This window comes from Camelina sativa, chromosome 10 (assembly GCF_030686135.1).
Source record: "Camelina sativa cultivar CO46 ecotype springtype chromosome 10, ASM3068613v1".
Classification (NCBI taxonomy): domain Eukaryota; kingdom Viridiplantae; phylum Streptophyta; class Magnoliopsida; order Brassicales; family Brassicaceae; genus Camelina; species Camelina sativa.
This window is the reverse complement of record NC_141889.1, coordinates 16,360,605-16,370,930: the sequence shown is the minus strand read 5'-3', so window position 1 is coordinate 16,370,930 and position 10,326 is coordinate 16,360,605. Positions and strand designations below refer to the sequence as shown.

Below are 10,326 nucleotides of genomic sequence, written 5' to 3'. Positions count from 1 at the left end.
TGCTATTATAATCATTCTGTTTCATTTGCATTTAGTTCTTAGTTGCATAAGGGGAATTGAAACACCCTGACATCCATTCATTCATAAATCATCATTCCATTCATCATTCACCACACCAAAAAAATAGTCATTTTCAGAATGTGAATGAATGATATGATGATGAACAATGGTGAAAGCAAGGTGTTTCAATTCCCCTTATGCAGTTGTAGTATAAGAGGTGTCAATCCAATCTGAGTGTTTGCAAGCAATCAGGATGTGCATATATGTCTAAGTCAAGCCAAATGTAAAGGATGTTTGTCACTAACAATCCTATTGCAGGATGTAAAATGCAGAAAGTAAAAACTACTAAGATAGATGCTAAATGTAAAGAGAACAGACTAATCAAAGCTATATGAAGCTAGAAAAGAAACAGAACTATGATAATGCAAGTAATGCAAGACAAGTAATGAACAGGACACTAAGTAAATGCAACAGAAATGCAACTAGAATGAGACAGGAAATAAGACAGGACAACTACAAAGCATAAACGAAAGTTATGGGGATGAACTCGAGCAAGCACTTGATCGAGTGCAGGGTCGAGCTGGACAAATTCGGAAAACAGAGCAATGCAAGAAAAACAGAGCAATACAAAAGCAAATCAAACAACAGGATTTAAACTAGGAAATCAATAAACAAGGAAGGCCTTGAGGAGGGATTAATGGGCTGGACTATGATTGAGGTCATCTAACTTGGTTAACAAATCTCAAACAACTTGAGCTAATCTCTAGACATATATTACTAAGACATGTTTAATCCACTCTCATGGCAAGAAACAATCAAACTCATGCATCTCTAGACTTGTTCTCACAAAGTAAAGAATCTACACAAGAAGGCATTAAGCAATATGTCAAAAATCAAACAAGACTTCTAATCTCTTAGCAAGCCTAATGATAGTCTCTAGATCTAGCCTTATCTATGCTCCTTAGACATTGGTGTGATGCTAAGATGCTTGAAATCAGATCCTACCCTCTTAGTTATAGGACCAGCATTAAGAACATCTAGCCTAGAAGAGATCTACAACAAACAAGCTTGACCAAATCAAAAAAACCTCAAACACAACCCAGCCTAACCCATCCTCAAGATCCTAAGCAACTACTCACAAGAACACATGATGAACATGAAAGTCATGAACCCAGAAAATGATGAAACTTGCATGATTAGATAGATAAAACAAAGATCTACAATATTGAAGAAGGAATCAAACACGAATTCTTAATATCTTGAAAGTTATGGAACCAACAAATTCCAAGAATCTTATGTTTTTCTCCTTCAAGGAGGTACAAGATCTAAAAATAAAATTGCAAAAGGAATAATTCCCAAAAAGGTAAAAACTAGGTTTTTGACTCTCTAAAAAGCTGGACTCCTTTGTGGCTGTTGGTACAAGGCTTTTAAATAGAAAAAGTAGTGGAAGCCCTAAAAATGCTAAAAGACAAAATAGCTAGACAGCTCGGCCAACTCGACCCGGTGCTCGGTCGAGTGACCGGTCGAGTTGGCTCCTCTCATGCTCCTTCCACTCGGTCGAGTCCCTCTCTGCACACGGTCGAGTGTCTGGTCGAGTGGGCGGTCGAGTGGGACTCCGGACCTTGGTTCTTCAGCCTTAACTCTATTGCTTTCTCCTCATGATTGCTTCACTTCTCCTCAGCATTGCTTCCATGCTCCTTAAGCTCCAAAATCACCTGTTTATGCATGAAAAGATGCAAATGCAATGCAACTAAACTCTATTGCAAGAACAGTCCTAAAGCTATGCAATAATGGTCAAAATGGATAGCAAAAGATGCAAAAGATGTGAATATATTAAAGGAAAACAGGGTAAAATATATGAACATCAACACCCCCAAACTTAGTCTTTGCTTGCCCTCAAGCAAATGAACAAGACATAAGAAGGTAGGTGAGGTTTGAAAGTGGGATCTCAGCTCCTAAAGCTTGCAAATAGACCATCTAGAATCAATGTTCAAGTTACTAGTACTATGATGCAAGTTGAATGAGCTGTACTTAAAGATTTTAGACAAGCATATCACAACCTTTACTGATTTGAGCCTTAGATGTCCACATGCATTCAAATCAACCATTTCCTTTAACATTCATTAATCAAGAACATGAATCAATTCTATGCAATGCTTAAACTCATTTGGCTTGGTAGTAAAAGGTTTAGAGACAATGATGGTCTCTCTTTAGAGTGGGGCTTATCAATATCAAGGTTCTCTCATAAAAATGGATTGAGCTTTAGAAGAATGCTAAAGGTAAGAACACTTAGACACATACAAGAACAAAACCTTGTCTACCCAAAGGCACCGAAAGTGTTTATCCTATCAATCTAAACCCAATTGATCCTAGTGTTACCCTTTAACTTCTTCTCTTCTCTTTCACCCTTTTCTCTTTTGATTTTAAAGTCTTAGGAGAGGTTTCTTATATGATCTTTCTAGTGGGATGGGGGATTCTTACTTATTTGCTATGGTTCTCTTTTCTTCTTATTCTTAAGACGTATAAGCATTTTGCTAGACTTTTTTTTTCTTTCTTTTCTTTTCTTTAACTAGAACAATCTTCAACAACAATTTTTACTTCCCATCCTTTCACTAGATTTTGATTTTACTTAAACACATTCCCCTCCTAAAGACTCTAACCTTTTCTTTCTCTTTTCCTCTTTTCTTTTCTTTCTTTTTCAAACAACAGTCAATTTTAAGTTCCAAATATGTATATGATATCCATGAGTTTAAAGCAATGCACACATTGATATTTAACAGTCAATATTAAGTTCTTATAAGTAGGAAATGGCATCAAATCACAACATGCTTCAATTTAGACCAAATGCAATTCAGGAATTCAAGGCTTGGTTCAATCTTATGCTTCTAACTACTCAACTAGCATCAAAGTACTATTAACTTGGGCATTGATCCTAGTTTAGTGAATTAAATAAGCTAACAAGGCAAAACTCATCATAGATCCCCAATGCAAATATCTAACAGTCCTACATGAAACAAGCTCAACTGGGTTCTCCATCTGAGCGTCATCCTGAACAAAATCCTCCCCATCTAATTCCTCACTGTCCCCAGTGACGTCTGGAACTCCCTGTCTAAGAGACAATGTTTTCCCACTTCTCAGCGTAATTGCATTTGTAAACTCCTTGGGGTTTTGAACAGATTTCCCTGGGAATTGGCCAGACTTTGGTGCAGAAGTAGAAGCAGATTGGCCTTCCAAATATCGTATCTTTGAATTCAGAGCTTCAAATTTGACGTTCATATCATTGTAGGAACATTCAATCCTCTGACTAAGGTCAGCAAAGTTTTTAGCTGTATCCATAGAACCGCTAGCTTGGCCCTGAAGAAGTTGTTCCATCATCTGCTTCATTTCTTGATCTGGGGCTGGAATAGGCTGAACTGGTTGAGGGCGGAATCCTGGCGGTGGTCCTGAGGGAGCTTGGTAACCCTTCTGGAACTGTTGTTTTGGAGCGAATCCCGGATTGTAAGGCACAAAAGGTTTTTGTTGACCTTGTTGTTGTTGTTGAGGCGGGTACACCTGATCTTGTGGATTAGCAACATTGGTACTTCGGTAAGACAAATTGGGGTTCGTCTTGTATGGGTTGTAACCTTTGTTGTATCCACCCTGATTCTGAACATAGCTGATCTCCTCAGTCTGCTCGCCCTCTGATGTATCTGCATTTTACTTGTTTTAGATCCTCATTTGCATTCACTTTAGCATCATTTCATCCTGTGTTTGTAGCATTTGCGTCTCATTCTTGCATAAATTCACTCACTTAGTAGTTTTCCATTAGCATTGCATACATTGTTGCATATGGAGTTGTTATCAGGTTTTGGAGAGCTTTTGGGAACACGAAGCTGAGCACAGTGCAAGGCGAAAGAGAGCTCGATCGAGCTGGGAAGACGAAGTGAAGCAGAGGAAGTCGAACCAAGGCAGAATGACCAACTGAAGCAGAATCTAGCCTAACGCATGCAGAGCAGAAGACAAGGCGGAGCGACTGACACAAGAGGCAGAGCTCGATCGAGCTGATTGAAAGAAAGGACGGTCGAGCTGTCTGAGACAAAGAAGAGCTCGATCGAGCTGAAGTGGAACGCGAAACCAAAGCTGGACAAGAGGAGAAAGCATAGCTCGATCGAGCTGTTGGAAGCAGATGAGAGCGAGACCGTGCTAAGCATCAACCGACTTAAAAATCGTTGACTTTGACTAGGGTTTTCACAAGTTTAGTATAAATATGTCTCATTTGTTTAGACTTGAGAGGATCCTTTGGAGCTATTTTTTCTAGAACTTCTCTCAAGAAACAAAACGTGTTTAAGGCTTTGTAATTCGAATTCTCTTTTAATCTTTCAAGTTTTTATAGTTTTACATCTCTCTTTTATGCTTTAGTTTATATAATCTTGTTAATATCTCTTTAATCTCTTTTCATAATGTTGCTTATTGAATTTTCTGGGTTTGGGTTCTTGAGCTTCATGATTTCTGAGTAGTGTTCTTAGAGTTCTTGAGGTTGGGTGAGATCCATGAGGTTTTCTTAGTCTTTTCTAGGGTTTTGATGTTTAAATCTTTTAGATCCCTTCTGGATTAGTGTTCTTCATGCTAGCTTCTTTCTGATCATCTGAAGCTTGACCCGAGGCATTTCCACCCGAGAGGGCTTGGTAAAATGTCTGATCTAGCTAATACCGGAGATTTACGTGCCTAGCCTAAGAGATTAGTTGTCTAGGGTGTTTATTGACATTGATTGATTGGTTGTTAATGCCTGCCTTGTTATGCTTCGCTAAAGAGATTTAGGTCTGGAGGTAACTTGGCTTGAGGGTCTCTGTCACGAGAGTGGATTGACCTGTTGTTGAATCTTTCGTCTAGGGATAGCTTTGTTTAAAGTTTTATCGAATCTTTGTATTAAGACTAAGTTACTTCATGGATCATTGATACCCAGCCTCACGAGCTCTCTTTTATCATCTGTTTGCATCAGTTTACGTTTTGCTTGTTTCGTTTAGCTTTGCTTACTTTTGTTAGTCACTGCTTAGCTTTGTTAGTCACTGCTTACTTTTGTTAGTCACTGCTTAGCTTTGTTAGTCACTGCTTACTTTTGTTAGTCACTGCTTAGCTTTGTTAGTCACTGCTTACTTTTGTTAGTCACTGCTTAGCTTTGTTAGTCACTGCTTACTTTTGTTAGTCACTGCTTACTTTTGTTAGTCACTGCTTAGCTTTGTTAGTCACTGCTTACTTTTGTTATTCACTGCTTAGTTTTGCTATTAGTTCTCCTTTTCTTTTGTTGCTTGCTCACTTAGGTTGTTAGAAAATCAAAACTAAGGTTCGCTTGACTTAGCTAGATTTGATTGCATCTTTTGTGGTTAATAGCTCACCCATTTGGTTTGACACCCTTTGTACTACAATCACAATTTAAGTGCTTAGGGAATTGAACTTCAGTAGAGATGTAAAACTTTACTATCAATTTGGCGCCGTTGTCAATTGGGTGTTTGTCTGTTACATTCAAGATTTCAGATCTCTTAAGATCAAGCTGTTTTTCTTTTATTTTCGTTTACTGACTTGTTGGCTGTCTATCTGTTTGCTTCAGGAACACTCCTTCGACACACAGCTCGAGCAGTGTTGTTGAGTTCTCTCTTGCATGCAAACACGCTCCCAAGGCAGTCATAATCTCCTTTTCTGTGATGACGTCGATCGTTTACCCCGCGCGTTGAGACAACAAAGGAATCAAGTCGGATTAGATCAACAAGATCACGTTGGTATGGATAACCAACAGCACGACACTCATGCACCTGGTGCACAAAACAATCTGCCACGCCAACCACGACACATTGGCGCTGGTGATGCTCCTAACACCCACACGCAGCGTCAGGGAATTGTGCCTCCTTCCATCCCAAACAATAATTTTGAAATCAAGAGTAGTCTCATCTCTATGATTCAAGGTAACAAATTTCATGGCTTGCCGATGGAAGACCCTCTTGATCACCTGGACGAGTTTGACAGGCTCTGCAGCCTCACAAAGATCAATGGTGTCAGCGAAGATGCATTCAAGCTGCGCTTATTCCCATTCTCTCTTGGTGACAAAGCACATCAGTGGGAAAAAGCTTTACCTCAGGGATCCATCACCTCTTGGGATGATTGTAAGAAGGCTTTTCTTGCAAAGTTCTTCTCTAACTCGCGGACTGCTAAGCTCCGTAATGCAATCTCCAGCTTTGCTCAGAAAAATGGTGAAACCTTCTGTGAAGCTTGGGAAAGATTCAAGAGCTCCACTACTAAATGTCCTCACCATGGTTTCAGTCAGGAATCCCTCCTTAGTACTCTCTACCGGGGCGTTCTGCCTAAGTTCAGGATGATGCTTGACACTGCAAGCAATGGCAACTTCCTGAACAAGGATGTTGAAGATGGTTGGGAACTTGTTGAGAACTTAGCTCAATCTGACGGGAACTACAATGAGGATTATGATAGGACTGTTAGGAGCAACAACGATACTGATGACAACACCAGGAAGGAAACCAAGGCTCTTCATGAGAAATTTGACAGGATTTTGTTGGGTCAACAGAAGCAGGTTATTTCTGTTTGTGAAGCTGAGCAGATACAGGTCCCAGATGGGGAGGTTGATCCAACTGAGGAGTTATGCTACATGCAGAACCAAGGTGGCTACAATAGAGGTTTCACCAACTACAAAGCTAACCCGAATCTCTCCTACAGAAGCACACACGTTGCTAATCCACAGGATCAGGTCTACCCTCAGCAACAACAACCTCAACAACAGCAGGCGCAGCAGCCGCACAAGACCTTCGTTCCTTACAACCAGAATCAGAATTTTGCTCCGAAGCAGCAGTACTTTCAACCACAGCAGCAGGGCAACATGAGTGCACCTCCAGGTTTTCCACCTCAGGCACCACCTCCCGATATGACAACTATGCTTCAGCAACTTCTTCAAGGACAAGCAGCTGGTGCTCAGGATGTTGCCAAGAAGTTCTCTGAAGTGCAACATAATTTTCACGATTTGAACACCAAAGTTGAGGCACTGAACTCTAAAGTGAAGTACCTAGAGAGCAACCACGCTACAACTTCTTCTGCAAAGCCTCAAGGCCAACTTCCAGGAAAAGCTATCCAAAACCCGAAAGAGTACCACCAAGCTCAAAGTATTACCCTTCGCAGTGGCAGAAAACTCCCATCTCAAACAGGACCTACTGCAATCACTGTGGACAGTGATGAACAAGATGGGGAGAACTTCTGTGAACCAGAGATTCAAGCTGAGCAGAAGGAAGAGGAAGACAAGATCCAAGTTCAACCAGAGTTACAAGCTAAACCCTCGACTGAAAAAGCAACAGTTCCTGAAGCAAAGAAGCCAGTGTTCATCCCACCTCCTTACAAGCCTAAACTTCCATTCCCAGGAAGGTTCAAGAAAGAGTTGGTGGCGAAGTACAAAGCGCTTTTTGATAAACAAATGAAGGAGATCGAAGTGAAAATGCCTTTACTCGATGTTATTGCTCTCATACCTCAGTCCCACAAGTTTTTGAAAGATCTGGTAAATGAAAGAATCAAGGAGACTCAGGGGATGGTGGTACTAACTCATGAGTGCAGTGCTCTCATACAAAGGAAGGCTGTCATGGAAAAGCTCGGTGATCCAGGATGCTTCACTCTGCCATGCTCCCTTGGTCCATTCGCTTTCAATAATTGTCTCTACGATCTTGGAGCATCTATCAGCTTGATGCCACTCTCCTTGGCTAAAAGATTAGGATTCACGAAGTTTGAACAATGCAATATCGCTATGATTTTGGCTGACAGGTCTGTGAAGTATGCTAATGGTATCTTAGAGGATTTACCTGTCAGAGTTGGAGATGTGGAGATTCCTACTGACTTCGTAGTATTGGAGTTGGAGATGTGGAGATTCCTACTGATCCTCTGCTTTTGGGAAGGCCATTCTTGGTAACAGCTGGAGCAATCATTGATTGCAAGAAAGGTCTGATAGAGCTGAACCTTGGTAAGGACTTCAAAATGAACTTTGACATTAAAGATGTCATGAAGAAGCCTACCATAGAAGGGCAACTGTTCTACATAGAAAGGATGGATCAGTTGGCAGATGAGCTACTTGAAGAGCTCAATGAACAGGATCATCTTCAGAGTGCTTTGACAAAGAATGGTGAAGATGGGTACCTACACTTGGAAACTGAAGCTTATCTGAAGATTTTGGACTCTCACAAAGAGGAAGAAGGATGTGCAGTCTTTGAGGACTTGAAAGCTCTACAAGCAGTGAATGTCAAGTTTGCAGACCAAGCAGAAAATCAAGGTTTGATGCTTTCACTCGACCTGCAAAGCTCTACAAGCAGTCCTGCGCCTGATGACTGGACTGAACTCAAAGCACCAAAGGTAGAACTCAAACCTCTACCAAAAGGGCTAAGGTACGCTTTCTTAGGCCCTAATTCTACTTACCCTGTCATAGTAAATGCTGAGCTTAGCCATGATGAATTGGAAATGTTGTTAACTGAACTGAAAAGGTTTAGAAGGGCAATAGGGTATTCACTAGATGATATTAAAGGGATTTCTCCTAGTCTATGCACACATAGGATTCATCTTGAAAATGAAGCATACTCTAGTGTAGAACCCCAACGTAGATTAAACCCAAACCTGAAGGAGGTAGTCAAGAAAGAATTTAAGTTGCTAGATGCTGGTATTATCTATCCTATCTCTGATAGTACATGGGTTTCACCTGTACATTGTGTTCCTAAGAAGGGTGGGATAACTGTAGTGAAAACGAAAAAAATGAGTTCATCCCCACTAGGACCATTACAGGGCATAGAATGTGCATAGACTATAGGAAGTTGAATGCTGCATCTAGGAAAGATCACTTCCCATTGCCTTTCATTGATAAAATGTTAGAAAGATTGGCTAAGCATCCTTACTACTGTTTCCTTGATGGGTATAGTGGATTCTTTCAAATCCCTATACATCCAAATGATCAGGAAAAGACCACTTTTACTTGTCCTTATGGCACATTCGCCTACAGGAGAATGCCTTTTGGTCTTTGTAATGCACCTGCTACTTTTCAGAGGTGCATGACCTCTATTTTCTCGGATTTGATAGAGGAGATGGTGGAGGTGTTCATGGATGACTTTTCTGTGTATGGCTCCTCCTTCTCCTCCTGTTTGTTGAATCTGTGCAGGGTACTTACCAGGTGCGAGGAAACAAACTTGGTGCTGAACTGGGAGAAATGCCACTTCATGGTCAGAGAAGGAATAGTTCTTGGGCACAAGATTTCCAAGAAAGGGATAGAGGTTGATAAGGCCAAAGTTGAGGTTATGATGCAGTTGCAACCCCCAACCAATGTGAAAGATATCAGAAGTTTCCTTGGGCATGCAGGGTTTTACAGAAGGTTTATCAAGGATTTCTCCAAAATAGCCAGACCTCTTACCAGGTTGCTCTGCAAGGAGACAGAGTTCATCTTTGATGATGAATGTTTGGAAGCCTTCAAGCTTATCAAGGAAGCTCTGATATCTGCTCCAATAGTCCAAGCACCTAACTGGGACTATCCTTTCGAGATCATGTGTGATGCTTCTGATTACGCAGTTGGAGCTGTTCTGGGACAGCGAATTGATAAGAAGTTGCATGTCATCTACTATGCAAGCAGGACCCTTGACGATGCACAAGGAAGATACGCCACCACTGAGAAGGAGTTGCTGGCAGTAGTGTTTGCATTTGAGAAGTTCAGGAGTTACTTGGTTGGTTCAAAAGTGATTGTCTACACGGACCATGCTGCACTGAGGTACATCTACGCAAAGAAGGACACCAAGCCTAGACTTCTGAGATGGATACTTCTTTTGCAAGAGTTTGATATGGAGATCCTCGATAAAAAGGGGATTGAGAATGGAGTCGCTGATCACCTCTCAAGAATGCGGATTGAAGACATGGTCCCCATTAATGACTCAATGCCTGAAGAGCAACTAATGGTGTTGGAGACTCTGAATAAGAGTACATACGCCGGGTTAGAGTTGGAGATGGTTGAAGCACTGTCACTGAAGGAAGACAAGTTTCCATGGTATGCAGACCTTGTCAACTACTTGATCTGTGGAGAGGTTCCCAAGAGTTTGGACAGCTACAACAGGAAGAAGTTCTTCAGAGCTGTCAACCACTACTTCTGGGATGAGCCTTACTTGTTCAAGAGAGGGTCTGATGGTCTGTTCAGAAGGTGTAGAGCAGAAAATGAAGTACAGGGTGTGCTTGAGCACTGTCATGGGTCAACGTATGGAGGACACTTTGCTGCATTCAAGACGGCCCAGAAAGTTTTATAAGCAGGTCTCTGGTGGCCTACTCTATTCAAGGATGCTC

At 41.2% G+C, this 10,326-nt stretch overlaps 1 non-coding gene across 1 annotated transcript; it reads right to left on the bottom strand.

The window, feature by feature from the left end:
- Window positions 1-6,181: 6,181 nt before the first annotated feature.
- Window positions 6,182-6,288, bottom strand: LOC147936236 (small nucleolar RNA R71). The gene has a single exon (XR_015569706.1). It is a non-coding gene; the product is annotated as a small nucleolar RNA R71 (small nucleolar RNA).
- Between the last annotated feature and the right edge of the window lie 4,038 nt (window positions 6,289-10,326).